Source organism: Amblyomma americanum, chromosome 4 (assembly GCF_052857255.1).
Source record: "Amblyomma americanum isolate KBUSLIRL-KWMA chromosome 4, ASM5285725v1, whole genome shotgun sequence".
NCBI lineage: Eukaryota > Metazoa > Arthropoda > Arachnida > Ixodida > Ixodidae > Amblyomma > Amblyomma americanum.
Window position 1 is genome coordinate 58,283,219 of NC_135500.1, and position 13,965 is coordinate 58,297,183.

The window sequence follows — 13,965 nt, forward strand, 5'->3', positions numbered from 1 at the left end:
CATTCGGGAGCGGCTGCATACACTACAGTATAAAGGAGGCTATGACACTACATAAGCGCTTCGAAAAGTGTATTTCTCGCCATCGGCCATACCATGCTGAATACGCCGGTTCTCGTCCGATCACCGAAGCTAAAAGCATTGGGCTCGGTCAGTACTTGGGAGGGAGACCACCTGGGAACACCGAGTGCAGATGGCACTTCTTTTGCATTTTTTTCGTCTCTAACGCTTTTTTTTTTGCCTCATAGTTATATCATTTATCCGATATGCCTCGTGCAACTGTAGGAGGTTTCGCGTTATTGTTATAAATAACACATTCCCACTGGCAATGTACGTACGTGCGGACGCGAAATTCCGAGCACGCGTGCTTGCGGCAAAACTGAAAAGCGACCGCCCGGCTGTCATTCTGACGTCTACGGCGGCGTGTACGGTGCAGATTAAACTCGGCAATGCGCCTAGATAACAGGGAGTCCCAGTTAGCGCATAAGACTGCGCAGTAACGCACAATTAGCGTTCATCGATATAGTCGACACGCTTTCCTTGCCCGGTCCATGTGTCAACACCAGAGGCTTGCTCCCGCTGCTCTTTCGATGCATGCCGCAGTGCGTTACGATCGCCAGAACGGCTGAGAAAAGCCCAGGGCACGTAATTGCACGCTCGGCGCCTGTTGCCACGAGCGAGGGAAGTATTCGTGCGAAGTTTTGCATTCGGGAGCGGCTGCATACACTACAGTATAAAGGAGGCTATGACACTACATAAGCGCTTCGAAAAGTGTATTTCTCGCCATCGGCCATACCATGCTGAATACGCCGGTTCTCGTCCGATCACCGAAGCTAAGCAGCATTGGGCTCGGTCAGTACTTGGGAGGGAGACCACCTGGGAACACCGAGTGCTGATGGCACTTCTTTTGCATTTTTTTCGTCTCTAACGCTTTTTTTTTTGCCCCATAGTTATATCATTTATCCGATATGCCTCGTGCAACTGTAGGAGGTTTCGCGTTATTGTTATAAATAACACATTCCCACTGGCAATGTACGTACGTGCGGACGCGAAATTCCGTGCACGCGTGCTTGCGGCAAAACTGAAAAGCGACCGCCCGGCTTCCCGGCTGTCATTCTGACGTCTACGGCGGCGTGTACAGTGCAGATTAAACTCGGCAATGCGCCTAGATAACAGGGAGTCCCAGTTAGCGCATAAGACTGCGCAGTAGCGCACAATTAGCGTTCATCGATATAGTCGACACGCTTTCCTTGCCCGGTCCATGTGTCAACACCAGAGGCTTGCTCCCGCTGCTCTTTCGATGCATGCCGCAGTGCGTTACGATCGCCAGAACGGCTGAGAAAAGCCCAGGGCACGTAATTGCACGCTCGGCGCCTGTTGCCACGAGCGAGGGAAGTATTCGTGCGAAGTTTTGCATTCGGGAGCGGCTGCATACACTACAGTATAAAGGAGGCTATTACACTACATAAGCGCTTCGAAAAGTGTATTTCTCGCCATCGGCCATACCATGCTGAATACGCCGGTTCTCGTCCGATCACCGAAGCTAAGCAGCATTGGGCTCGGTCAGTACTTGGGAGGGAGACCACCTGGGAACACCGAGTGCTGATGGCACTTCTTTTGCATTTTTTTCGTCTCTAACACTTTTTTTTTTGCCTCATAGTTATATCATTTATCCGATATGCCTCGTGCAACTGTAGGAGGTTTCGCGTTATTGTTATAAATAACACATTCCCACTGGCAATGTACGTACGTGCGGACGCGAAATTCCGTGCACGCGTGCTTGCGGCAAAACTGAAAAGCGACCGCCCGGCTGTCATTCTGACTTCTACGGCGGCGTGTACAGTGCAGATTAAACTCGGCAATGCGCCTAGATAACAGGGAGTCCCAGTTAGCGCATAAGACTGCGCAGTAGCGCACAATTAGCGTTCATCGATATAGTCGACACGCTTTCCTTGCCCGGTCCATGTGTCAACAGCACAGGCTTGCTCCCGCTGCTCTTTCGATGCATGCCGCAGTGCGTTACGATCGCCAGAACGGCTGAGAAAAGCCCAGGGCACGTAATTGCACGCTCGGCGCCTGTTGCCACGAGCGAGGGAAGTATTCGTGCGAAGTTTTGCATTCGGGAGCGGCTGCATACACTACAGTATAAAGGAGGCTATGACACTACATAAGCGCTTCGAAAAGTGTATTTCTCGCCATCGGCCATACCATGCTTAATACGCCGGTTCTCGTCCGATCACCGAAGCTAAGCAGCATTGGGCTCGGTCAGTACTTGGGAGGGAGACCACCTGGGAACACCGAGTGCTGATGGCACTTCTTTTGCATTTTTTTCGTCTCTAACGCTTTTTTTTTGCCTCATAGTTATATCATTTATCCGATATGCCTCGTGCAACTGTAGGAGGTTTCGCGTTATTGTTATAAATAACACATTCCCACTGGCAATGTACGTACGTGCGGACGCGAAATTCCGTGCACGCGTGCTTGCGGCAAAACTGAAAAGCGACCGCCCGGCTTCCCGGCTGTCATTCTGACGTCTACGGCGGCGTGTACAGTGCAGATTAAACTCGGCAATGCGCCTAGATAACAGGGAGTCCCAGTTAGCGCATAAGACTGCGCAGTAGCGCACAATTAGCGTTCATCGATATAGTCGACACGCTTTCCTTGCCCGGTCCATGTGTCAACACCAGAGGCTTGCTCCCGCTGCTCTTTCGATGCATGCCGCAGTGCGTTACGATCGCCAGAACGGCTGAGAAAAGCCCAGGGCACGTAATTGCACGCTCGGCGCCTGTTGCCACGAGCGAGGGAAGTATTCGTGCGAAGTTTTGCATTCGGGAGCGCCTGCATACACTACAGTATAAAGGAGGCTATGACACTATACATAAGCGCTTCGAAAAGTGTATTTCTCGCCATCGGCCATACCATGCTGAATACGCCGGTTCTCGTCCGATCACCGAAGCTAAGCAGCATTGGGCTCGGTCAGTACTTGGGAGGGAGACCACCTGGGAACACCGAGTGCTGATGGCACTTCTTTTGCATTTTTTTCGTCTCTAACGCTTTTTTTTTGCCTCATAGTTATATCATTTATCCGATATGCCTCGTGCAACTGTAGGAGGTTTCGCGTTATTGTTATAAATAACACATTCCCACTGGCAATGTACGTACGTGCGGACGCGAAATTCCGTGCACGCGTGCTTGCGGAAAAACTGAAAAGCGACCGCCCGGCTTCCCGGCTGTCATTCTGACGTCTACGGCGGCGTGTACAGTGCAGATTAAACTCGGCAATGCGCCTAGATAACAGGGAGTCCCAGTTAGCGCATAAGACTGCGCAGTAGCGCACAATTAGCGTTCATCGATATAGTCGACACGCTTTCCTTGCCCGGTCCATGTGTCAACACCAGAGGCTTGCTCCCGCTGCTCTTTCGATGCATGCCGCAGTGCGTTACGATCGCCAGAACGGCTGAGAAAAGCCCAGGGCACGTAATTGCACGCTCGGCGCCTGTTGCCACGAGCGAGGGAAGTATTCGTGCGAAGTTTTGCATTCGGGAGCGGCTGCATACACTACAGTATAAAGGAGGCTATTACACTACATAAGCGCTTCGAAAAGTGTATTTCTCGCCATCGGCCATACCATGCTGAATACGCCGGTTCTCGTCCGATCACCGAAGCTAAGCAGCATTGGGCTCGGTCAGTACTTGGGAGGGAGACCACCTAGGAACACCGAGTGCTGATGGCACTTTTTTTGCATTTTTTTCGTCTCTAACGCTTTTTTTTTGCCTCATAGTTATATCATTTATCCGATATGCCTCGTGCAACTGTAGGAGGTTTCGCGTTATTGTTATAAATAACACATTCCCACTGGCAATGTACGTACGTGCGGACGCGAAATTCCGTGCACGCGTGCTTGCGGCAAAACTGAAAAGCGACCGCCCGGCTGTCATTCTGACGTCTACGGCGGCGTGTACAGTGCAGATTAAACTCGGCAATGCGCCTAGATAACAGGGAGTCCCAGTTAGCGCATAAGACTGCGCAGTAGCGCACAATTAGCGTTCATCGATATAGTCGACACGCTTTCCTTGCCCGGTCCATGTGTCAACACCAGAGGCTTGCTCCCGCTGCTCTTTCGATGCATGCCGCAGTGCGTTACGATCGCCAGAACGGCTGAGAAAAGCCCAGGGCACGTAATTGCACGCTCGGCGCCTGTTGCCACGAGCGAGGGAAGTATTCGTGCGAAGTTTTGCATTCGGGAGCGCCTGCATACACTACAGTATAAAGGAGGCTATGACACTACATAAGCGCTTCGAAAAGTGTATTTCTCGCCATCGGCCATACCATGCTGAATACGCCGGTTCTCGTCCGATCACCGAAGCTAAGCAGCATTGGGCTCGGTCAGTACTTGGGAGGGAGACCACCTGGGAACACCGAGTGCTGATGGCACTTCTTTTGCATTTTTTTCGTCTCTAACGCTTTTTTTTTTTGCCTCATAGTTATATCATTTATCCGATATGCCTCGTGCAACTGTAGGAGGTTTCGCGTTATTGTTATAAATAACACATTCCCACTGGCAATGTACGTACGTGCGGACGCGAAATTCCGTGCACGCGTGCTTGCGGCAAAACTGAAAAGCGACCGCCCGGCTGTCATTCTGACTTCTACGGCGGCGTGTACAGTGCAGATTAAACTGGGCAATGCGCCTAGATAACAGGGAGTCCCAGTTAGCGCATAAGACTGCGCAGTAACGCACAATTAGCGTTCATCGATATAGTCGACACGCTTTCCTTGCCCGGTCCATGTGTCAACACCAGAGGCTTGCTCCCGCTGCTCTTTCGATGCATGCCGCAGTGCGTTACGATCGCCAGAACGGCTGAGAAAAGCCCAGGGCACGTAATTGCACGCTCGGCGCCTGTTGCCACGAGCGAGGGAAGTATTCGTGCGAAGTTTTGCATTCGGGAGCGCCTGCATACACTACAGTATAAAGGAGGCTATGACACTACATAAGCGCTTCGAAAAGTGTATTTCTCGCCATCGGCCATACCATGCTGAATACGCCGGTTCTCGTCCGATCACCGAAGCTAAGCAGCATTGGGCTCGGTCAGTACTTGGGAGGGAGACCACCTGGGAACACCGAGTGCTGATGGCACTTCTTTTGCATTTTTTTCGTCTCTAACGCTTTTTTTTTGCCTCATAGTTATATCATTTATCCGATATGCCTCGTGCAACTGTAGGAGGTTTCGCGTTATTGTTATAAATAACACATTCCCACTGGCAATGTACGTACGTGCGGACGCGAAATTCCGTGCACGCGTGCTTGCGGCAAAACTGAAAAGCGACCGCCCGGCTTCCCGGCTGTCATTCTGACGTCTACGGCGGCGTGTACAGTGCAGATTAAACTCGGCAATGCGCCTAGATAACAGGGAGTCCCAGTTAGCGCATAAGACTGCGCAGTAGCGCACAATTAGCGTTCATCGATATAGTCGACACGCTTTCCTTGCCCGGTCCATGTGTCAACACCAGAGGCTTGCTCCCGCTGCTCTTTCGATGCATGCCGCAGTGCGTTACGATCGCCAGAACGGCTGAGAAAAGCCCAGGGCACGTAATTGCACGCTCGGCGCCTGTTGCCACGAGCGAGGGAAGTATTCGTGCGAAGTTTTGCATTCGGGAGCGCCTGCATACACTACAGTATAAAGGAGGCTATGACACTACATAAGCGCTTCGAAAAGTGTATTTCTCGCCATCGGCCATACCATGCTGAATACGCCGGTTCTCGTCCGATCACCGAAGCTAAGCAGCATTGGGCTCGGTCAGTACTTGGGAGGGAGACCACCTGGGAACACCGAGTGCTGATGGCACTTCTTTTGCATTTTTTTCGTCTCTAACGCTTTTTTTTTGCCTCATAGTTATATCATTTATCCGATATGCCTCGTGCAACTGTAGGAGGTTTCGCGTTATTGTTATAAATAACACATTCCCACTGGCAATGTACGTACGTGCGGACGCGAAATTCCGAGCACGCGTGCTTGCGGCAAAACTGAAAAGCGACCGCCCGGCTGTCATTCTGACGTCTACGGCGGCGTGTACGGTGCAGATTAAACTCGGCAATGCGCCTAGATAACAGGGAGTCCCAGTTAGCGCATAAGACTGCGCAGTAACGCACAATTAGCGTTCATCGATATAGTCGACACGCTTTCCTTGCCCGGTCCATGTGTCAACACCAGAGGCTTGCTCCCGCTGCTCTTTCGATGCATGCCGCAGTGCGTTACGATCGCCAGAACGGCTGAGAAAGCCCAGGGCACGTAATTGCACGCTCGGCGCCTGTTGCCACGAGCGAGGGAAGTATTCGTGCGAAGTTTTGCATTCGGGAGCGGCTGCATACACTACAGTATAAAGGAGGCTATGACACTACATAAGCGCTTCGAAAAGTGTATTTCTCGCCATCGGCCATACCATGCTGAATACGCCGGTTCTCGTCCGATCACCGAAGCTAAGCAGCATTCGGCTCGGTCAGTACTTGGGAGGGAGACCACCTGGGAACACCGAGTGCTGATGGCACTTCTTTTGCATTTTTTTCGTCTCTAACGCTTTTTTTTTTGCCTCATAGTTATATCATTTATCCGATATGCCTCGTGCAACTGTAGGAGGTTTCGCGTTATTGTTATAAATAACACATTCCCACTGGCAATGTACGTACGTGCGGACGCGAAATTCCGAGCACGCGTGCTTGCGGCAAAACTGAAAAGCGACCGCCCGGCTGTCATTCTGACGTCTACGGCGGCGTGTACAGTGCAGATTAAACTCGGCAATGCGCCTAGATAACAGGGAGTCCCAGTTAGCGCATAAGACTGCGCAGTAGCGCACAATTAGCGTTCATCGATATAGTCGACACGCTTTCCTTGCCCGGTCCATGTGTCAACACCAGAGGCTTGCTCCCGCTGCTCTTTCGATGCATGCCGCAGTGCGTTACGATCGCCAGAACGGCTGAGAAAAGCCCAGGGCACGTAATTGCACGCTCGGCGCCTGTTGCCACGAGCGAGGGAAGTATTCGTGCGAAGTTTTGCATTCGGGAGCGGCTGCATACACTACAGTATAAAGGAGGCTATTACACTACATAAGCGCTTCGAAAAGTGTATTTCTCGCCATCGGCCATACCATGCTGAATACGCCGGTTCTCGTCCGATCACCGAAGCTAAGCAGCATTGGGCTCGGTCAGTACTTGGGAGGGAGACCACCTGGGAACACCGAGTGCTGATGGCACTTCTTTTGCATTTTTTTCGTCTCTAACGCTATTTTTTTGCCTCATAGTTATATCATTTATCCGATATGCCTCGTGCAACTGTAGGAGGTTTCGCGTTATTGTTATAAATAACACATTCCCACTGGCAATGTACGTACGTGCGGACGCGAAATTCCGTGCACGCGTGCTTGCGGCAAAACTGAAAAGCGACCGCCCGGCTGTCATTCTGACGTCTACGGCGGCGTGTACAGTGCAGATTAAACTCGGCAATGCGCCTAGATAACAGGGAGTCCCAGTTAGCGCATAAGACTGCGCAGTAGCGCACAATTAGCGTTCATCGATATAGTCGACACGCTTTCCTTGCCCGGTCCATGTGTCAACACCAGAGGCTTGCTCCCGCTGCTCTTTCGATGCATGCCGCAGTGCGTTACGATCGCCAGAACGGCTGAGAAAAGCCCAGGGCACGTAATTGCACGCTCGGCGCCTGTTGCCACGAGCGAGGGAAGTATTCGTGCGAAGTTTTGCATTCGGGAGCGCCTGCATACACTACAGTATAAAGGAGGCTATGACACTACATAAGCGCTTCGAAAAGTGTATTTCTCGCCATCGGCCATACCATGCTGAATTCGCCGGTTCTCGTCCGATCACCGAAGCTAAGCAGCATTGGGCTCGCTCAGTACTTGGGAGGGAGACCACCTGGGAACACCGAGTGCTGATGGCACTTCTTTTGCATTTTTTTCGTCTCTAACGCTTTTTTTTTTGCCTCATAGTTATATCATTTATCCGATATGCCTCGTGCAACTGTAGGAGGTTTCACGTTATTGTTATAAATAACACATTCCCACTGGCAATGTACGTACGTGCGGACGCGAAATTCCGTGCACGCGTGCTTGCGGCAAAACTGAAAAGCGACCGCCCGGCTGTCATTCTGACTTCTACGGCGGCGTGTACAGTGCAGATTAAACTGGGCAATGCGCCTAGATAACAGGGAGTCCCAGTTAGCGCATAAGACTGCGCAGTAACGCACAATTAGCGTTCATCGATATAGTCGACACGCTTTCCTTGCCCGGTCCATGTGTCAACACCAGAGGCTTGCTCCCGCTGCTCTTTCGATGCATGCCGCAGTGCGTTACGATCGCCAGAACGGCTGAGAAAAGCCCAGGGCACGTAATTGCACGCTCGGCGCCTGTTGCCACGAGCGAGGGAAGTATTCGTGCGAAGTTTTGCATTCGGGAGCGCCTGCATACACTACAGTATAAAGGAGGCTATGACACTACATAAGCGCTTCGAAAAGTGTATTTCTCGCCATCGGCCATACCATGCTGAATACGCCGGTTCTCGTCCGATCACCGAAGCTAAGCAGCATTGGGCTCGGTCAGTACTTGGGAGGGAGACCACCTGGGAACACCGAGTGCTGATGGCACTTCTTTTGCATTTTTTTCGTCTCTAACGCTTTTTTTTGCCTCATAGTTATATCATTTATCCGATATGCCTCGTGCAACTGTAGGAGGTTTCGCGTTATTGTTATAAATAACACATTCCCACTGGCAATGTACGTACGTGCGGACGCGAAATTCCGTGCACGCGTGCTTGCGGCAAAACTGAAAAGCGACCGCCCGGCTTCCCGGCTGTCATTCTGACGTCTACGGCGGCGTGTACAGTGCAGATTAAACTCGGCAATGCGCCTAGATAACAGGGAGTCCCAGTTAGCGCATAAGACTGCGCAGTAGCGCACAATTAGCGTTCATCGATATAGTCGACACGCTTTCCTTGCCCGGTCCATGTGTCAACACCAGAGGCTTGCTCCCGCTGCTCTTTCGATGCATGCCGCAGTGCGTTACGATCGCCAGAACGGCTGAGAAAAGCCCAGGGCACGTAATTGCACGCTCGGCGCCTGTTGCCACGAGCGAGGGAAGTATTCGTGCGAAGTTTTGCATTCGGGAGCGCCTGCATACACTACAGTATAAAGGAGGCTATGACACTACATAAGCGCTTCGAAAAGTGTATTTCTCGCCATCGGCCATACCATGCTGAATACGCCGGCTCTCGTCCGATCACCGAAGCTAAGCAGCATTGGGCTCGGTCAGTACTTGGGAGGGAGACCACCTGGGAACACCGAGTGCTGATGGCACTTCTTTTGCATTTTTTTCGTCTCTAACGCTTTTTTTTTTGCCTCATAGTTATATCATTTATCCGATATGCCTCGTGCAACTGTAGGAGGTTTCGCGTTATTGTTATAAATAACACATTCCCACTGGCAATGTACGTACGTGCGGACGCGAAATTCCGTGCACGCGTGCTTGCGGCAAAACTGAAAAGCGACCGCCCGGCTGTCATTCTGACTTCTACGGCGGCGTGTACAGTGCAGATTAAACTGGGCAATGCGCCTAGATAACAGGGAGTCCCAGTTAGCGCATAAGACTGCGCAGTAACGCACAATTAGCGTTCATCGATATAGTCGACACGCTTTCCTTGCCCGGTCCATGTGTCAACACCAGAGGCTTGCTCCCGCTGCTCTTTCGATGCATGCCGCAGTGCGTTACGATCGCCAGAACGGCTGAGAAAAGCCCAGGGCACGTAATTGCACGCTCGGCGCCTGTTGCCACGAGCGAGGGAAGTATTCGTGCGAAGTTTTGCATTCGGGAGCGCCTGCATACACTACAGTATAAAGGAGGCTATGACACTACATAAGCGCTTCGAAAAGTGTATTTCTCGCCAGCGGCCATACCATGCTGAATACGCCGGTTCTCGTCCGATCACCGAAGCTAAGCAGCATTGGGCTCGGTCAGTACTTGGGAGGGAGACCACCTGGGAACACCGAGTGCTGATGGCACTTCTTTTGCATTTTTTTCGTCTCTAACGCTTTTTTTTTGCCTCATAGTTATATCATTTATCCGATATGCCTCGTGCAACTGTAGGAGGTTTCGCGTTATTGTTATAAATAACACATTCCCACTGGCAATGTACGTACGTGCGGACGCGAAATTCCGTGCACGCGTGCTTGCGGCAAAACTGAAAAGCGACCGCCCGGCTTCCCGGCTGTCATTCTGACGTCTACGGCGGCGTGTACAGTGCAGATTAAACTCGGCAATGCGCCTAGATAACAGGGAGTCCCAGTTAGCGCATAAGACTGCGCAGTAGCGCACAATTAGCGTTCATCGATATAGTCGACACGCTTTCCTTGCCCGGTCCATGTGTCAACACCAGAGGCTTGCTCCCGCTGCTCTTTCGATGCATGCCGCAGTGCGTTACGATCGCCAGAACGGCTGAGAAAAGCCCAGGGCACGTAATTGCACGCTCGGCGCCTGTTGCCACGAGCGAGGGAAGTATTCGTGCGAAGTTTTGCATTCGGGAGCGCCTGCATACACTACAGTATAAAGGAGGCTATGACACTACATAAGCGCTTCGAAAAGTGTATTTCTCGCCATCGGCCATACCATGCTGAATACGCCGGTTCTCGTCCGATCACCGAAGCTAAGCAGCATTGGGCTCGGTCAGTACTTGGGAGGGAGACCACCTGGGAACACCGAGTGCTGATGGCACTTCTTTTGCATTTTTTTCGTCTCTAACGCTTTTTTTTTTGCCTCATAGTTATATCATTTATCCGATATGCCTCGTGCAACTGTAGGAGGTTTCGCGTTATTCTTATAAATAACACATTCCCACTGGCAATGTACGTACGTGCGGACGCGAAATTCCGTGCACGCGTGCTTGCGGAAAAACTGAAAAGCGACCGCCCGGCTGTCATTCTGACGTCTACGGTGGCGTGTACAGTGCAGATTAAACTCGGCAATGCGCCTAGATAACAGGGAGTCCCAGTTAGCGCATAAGACTGCGCAGTAGCGCACAATTAGCGTTCATCGATATAGTCGACACGCTTTCCTTGCCCGGTCCATGTGTCAACACCAGAGGCTTGCTCCCGCTGCTCTTTCGATGCATGCCGCAGTGCGTTACGATCGCCAGAACGGCTGAGAAAAGCCCAGGGCACGTAATTGCACGCTCGGCGCCTGTTGCCACGAGCGAGGGAAGTATTCGTGCGAAGTTTTGCATTCGGGAGCGGCTGCATACACTACAGTATAAAGGAGGCTATTACACTACATAAGCGCTTCGAAAAGTGTATTTCTCGCCATCGGCCATACCATGCTGAATACGCCGGTTCTCGTCCGATCACCGAAGCTAAGCAGCATTGGGCTCGGTCAGTACTTGGGAGGGAGACCACCTGGGAACACCGAGTGCTGATGGCACTTCTTTTGCATTTTTTTCGTCTCTAACGCTTTTTTTTTTGCCTCATAGTTATATCATTTATCCGATATGCCTCGTGCAACTGTAGGAGGTTTCGCGTTATTGTTATAAATAACACATTCCCACTGGCAATGTACGTACGTGCGGACGCGAAATTCCGTGCACGCGTGCTTGCGGCAAAACTGAAAAGCGACCGCCCGGCTGTCATTCTGACTTCTACGGCGGCGTGTACAGTGCAGATTAAACTGGGCAATGCGCCTAGATAACAGGGAGTCCCAGTTAGCGCATAAGACTGCGCAGTAACGCACAATTAGCGTTCATCGATATAGTCGACACGCTTTCCTTGCCCGGTCCATGTGTCAACACCAGAGGCTTGCTCCCGCTGCTCTTTCGATGCATGCCGCAGTGCGTTACGATCGCCAGAACGGCTGAGAAAAGCCCAGGGCACGTAATTGCACGCTCGGCGCCTGTTGCCACGAGCGAGGGAAGTATTCGTGCGAAGTTTTGCATTCGGGAGCGCCTGCATACACTACAGTATAAAGGAGGCTATGACACTACATAAGCGCTTCGAAAAGTGTATTTCTCGCCATCGGCCATACCATGCTGAATACGCCGGTTCTCGTCCGATCACCGAAGCTAAGCAGCATTGGGCTCGGTCAGTACTTGGGAGGGAGACCACCTGGGAACACCGAGTGCTGATGGCACTTCTTTTGCATTTTTTTCGTCTCTAACGCTTTTTTTTTTGCCTCATAGTTATATCATTTATCCGATATGCCTCGTGCAACTGTAGGAGGTTTCGCGTTATTGTTATAAATAACACATTCCCACTGGCAATGTACGTACGTGCGGACGCGAAATTCCGTGCACGCGTGCTTGCGGAAAAACTGAAAAGCGACCGCCCGGCTGTCATTCTGACGTCTACGGCGGCGTGTACAGTGCAGATTAAACTCGGCAATGCGCCTAGATAACAGGGAGTCCCAGTTAGCGCATAAGACTGCGCAGTAGCGCACAATTAGCGTTCATCGATATAGTCGACACGCTTTCCTTGCCCGGTCCATGTGTCAACACCAGAGGCTTGCTCCCGCTGCTCTTTCGATGCATGCCGCAGTGCGTTACGATCGCCAGAACGGCTGAGAAAAGCCCAGGGCACGTAATTGCACGCTCGGCGCCATTTGCCACGAGCGAGGGAAGTATTCGTGCGAAGTTTTGCATTCGGGAGCGCCTGCATACACTACAGTATAAAGGAGGCTATGACACTATACATAAGCGCTTCGAAAAGTGTATTTCTCGCCATCGGCCATACCATGCTGAATACGCCGGTTCTCGTCCGATCACCGAAGCTAAGCAGCATTGGGCTCGGTCAGTACTTGGGAGGGAGACCACCTGGGAACACCGAGTGCTGATGGCACTTCTTTTGCATTTTTTTCGTCTCTAACGCTTTTTTTTTGCCTCATAGTTATATCATTTATCCGATATGCCTCGTGCAACTGTAGGAGGTTTCGCGTTATTGTTATAAATAACACATTCCCACTGGCAATGTACGTACGTGCGGACGCGAAATTCCGTGCACGCGTGCTTGCGGAAAAACTGAAAAGCGACCGCCCGGCTGTCATTCTGACGTCTACGGCGGCGTGTACAGTGCAGATTAAACTCGGCAATGCGCCTAGATAACAGGGAGTCCCAGTTAGCGCATAAGACTGCGCAGTAGCGCACAATTAGCGTTCATCGATATAGTCGACACGCTTTCCTTGCCCGGTCCATGTGTCAACACCAGAGGCTTGCTCCCGCTGCTCTTTCGATGCATGCCGCAGTGCGTTACGATCGCCAGAACGGCTGAGAAAAGCCCAGGGCACGTAATTGCACGCTCGGCGCCTGTTGCCACGAGCGAGGGAAGTATTCGTGCGAAGTTTTGCATTCGGGAGCGGCTGCATACACTACAGTATAAAGGAGGCTATTACACTACATAAGCGCTTCGAAAAGTGTATTTCTCGCCATCGGCCATACCATGCTGAATACGCCGGTTCTCGTCCGTTCACCGAAGCTAAGCAGCATTGGGCTCGGTCAGTACTTGGGAGGGAGACCACCTGGGAACACCGAGTGCTGATGGCACTTCTTTTGCATTTTTTTCGTCTCTAACGCTTTTTTTTGCCTCATAGTTATATCATTTATCCGATATGCCTCGTGCAACTGTAGGAGGTTTCGCGTTATTGTTATAAATAACACATTCCCACTGGCAATGTACGTACGTGCGGACGCGAAATTCCGTGCACGCGTGCTTGCGGCAAAACTGAAAAGCGACCGCCCGGCTGTCATTCTGACGTCTACGGCGGCGTGTACAGTGCAGATTAAACTCGGCAATGCGCCTAGATAACAGGGAGTCCCAGTTAGCGCATAAGACTGCGCAGTAGCGCACAATTAGCGTTCATCGATATAGTCGACACGCTTTCCTTGCCCGGTCCATGTGTCAACACCAGAGGCTTGCTCCCGCTGCTCTTTCG

General features: G+C 51.6%; 19 non-coding genes and 1 pseudogene across 19 annotated transcripts; all 20 read left to right on the plus strand.

The window, feature by feature from the left end:
• Positions 1–78: 78 nt before the first annotated feature.
• Positions 79–196, plus strand: LOC144130631 (5S ribosomal RNA; annotated as a pseudogene).
• A 583-nt stretch (positions 197–779) lies between these two features.
• Positions 780–898, plus strand: LOC144130853 (5S ribosomal RNA). The gene has a single exon (XR_013314282.1). It is a non-coding gene; the product is annotated as a 5S ribosomal RNA (ribosomal RNA).
• Positions 899–1,489: 591 nt separating this feature from the next.
• Positions 1,490–1,608, plus strand: LOC144130866 (5S ribosomal RNA). The gene has a single exon (XR_013314294.1). It is a non-coding gene; the product is annotated as a 5S ribosomal RNA (ribosomal RNA).
• A 583-nt stretch (positions 1,609–2,191) lies between these two features.
• On the plus strand, positions 2,192–2,310 carry LOC144131138 (5S ribosomal RNA). The gene has a single exon (XR_013314554.1). It is a non-coding gene; the product is annotated as a 5S ribosomal RNA (ribosomal RNA).
• Positions 2,311–2,902: 592 nt separating this feature from the next.
• Positions 2,903–3,021, plus strand: LOC144130878 (5S ribosomal RNA). Its single transcript, XR_013314306.1, has one exon. It is a non-coding gene; the product is annotated as a 5S ribosomal RNA (ribosomal RNA).
• A 590-nt stretch (positions 3,022–3,611) lies between these two features.
• Positions 3,612–3,730, plus strand: LOC144131143 (5S ribosomal RNA). The gene has a single exon (XR_013314559.1). It is a non-coding gene; the product is annotated as a 5S ribosomal RNA (ribosomal RNA).
• A 582-nt stretch (positions 3,731–4,312) lies between these two features.
• LOC144130891 (5S ribosomal RNA) lies at positions 4,313–4,431 on the plus strand. Its single transcript, XR_013314317.1, has one exon. It is a non-coding gene; the product is annotated as a 5S ribosomal RNA (ribosomal RNA).
• A 584-nt stretch (positions 4,432–5,015) lies between these two features.
• Positions 5,016–5,134, plus strand: LOC144130902 (5S ribosomal RNA). Its single transcript, XR_013314329.1, has one exon. It is a non-coding gene; the product is annotated as a 5S ribosomal RNA (ribosomal RNA).
• Positions 5,135–5,724: 590 nt separating this feature from the next.
• LOC144130914 (5S ribosomal RNA) lies at positions 5,725–5,843 on the plus strand. The gene has a single exon (XR_013314341.1). It is a non-coding gene; the product is annotated as a 5S ribosomal RNA (ribosomal RNA).
• A 581-nt stretch (positions 5,844–6,424) lies between these two features.
• On the plus strand, positions 6,425–6,543 carry LOC144130534 (5S ribosomal RNA). The gene has a single exon (XR_013314144.1). It is a non-coding gene; the product is annotated as a 5S ribosomal RNA (ribosomal RNA).
• Positions 6,544–7,126: 583 nt separating this feature from the next.
• Positions 7,127–7,245, plus strand: LOC144130926 (5S ribosomal RNA). Its single transcript, XR_013314353.1, has one exon. It is a non-coding gene; the product is annotated as a 5S ribosomal RNA (ribosomal RNA).
• A 582-nt stretch (positions 7,246–7,827) lies between these two features.
• On the plus strand, positions 7,828–7,946 carry LOC144130514 (5S ribosomal RNA). Its single transcript, XR_013314125.1, has one exon. It is a non-coding gene; the product is annotated as a 5S ribosomal RNA (ribosomal RNA).
• Positions 7,947–8,529: 583 nt separating this feature from the next.
• Positions 8,530–8,648, plus strand: LOC144130938 (5S ribosomal RNA). Its single transcript, XR_013314364.1, has one exon. It is a non-coding gene; the product is annotated as a 5S ribosomal RNA (ribosomal RNA).
• A 589-nt stretch (positions 8,649–9,237) lies between these two features.
• Positions 9,238–9,356, plus strand: LOC144131242 (5S ribosomal RNA). The gene has a single exon (XR_013314658.1). It is a non-coding gene; the product is annotated as a 5S ribosomal RNA (ribosomal RNA).
• Positions 9,357–9,939: 583 nt separating this feature from the next.
• LOC144131210 (5S ribosomal RNA) lies at positions 9,940–10,058 on the plus strand. Its single transcript, XR_013314624.1, has one exon. It is a non-coding gene; the product is annotated as a 5S ribosomal RNA (ribosomal RNA).
• Positions 10,059–10,648: 590 nt separating this feature from the next.
• On the plus strand, positions 10,649–10,767 carry LOC144130950 (5S ribosomal RNA). The gene has a single exon (XR_013314375.1). It is a non-coding gene; the product is annotated as a 5S ribosomal RNA (ribosomal RNA).
• Positions 10,768–11,350: 583 nt separating this feature from the next.
• LOC144130961 (5S ribosomal RNA) lies at positions 11,351–11,469 on the plus strand. The gene has a single exon (XR_013314386.1). It is a non-coding gene; the product is annotated as a 5S ribosomal RNA (ribosomal RNA).
• Positions 11,470–12,052: 583 nt separating this feature from the next.
• On the plus strand, positions 12,053–12,171 carry LOC144130973 (5S ribosomal RNA). Its single transcript, XR_013314397.1, has one exon. It is a non-coding gene; the product is annotated as a 5S ribosomal RNA (ribosomal RNA).
• A 585-nt stretch (positions 12,172–12,756) lies between these two features.
• On the plus strand, positions 12,757–12,875 carry LOC144130986 (5S ribosomal RNA). The gene has a single exon (XR_013314410.1). It is a non-coding gene; the product is annotated as a 5S ribosomal RNA (ribosomal RNA).
• Positions 12,876–13,457: 582 nt separating this feature from the next.
• On the plus strand, positions 13,458–13,576 carry LOC144131225 (5S ribosomal RNA). Its single transcript, XR_013314640.1, has one exon. It is a non-coding gene; the product is annotated as a 5S ribosomal RNA (ribosomal RNA).
• Positions 13,577–13,965: the final 389 nt, after the last annotated feature.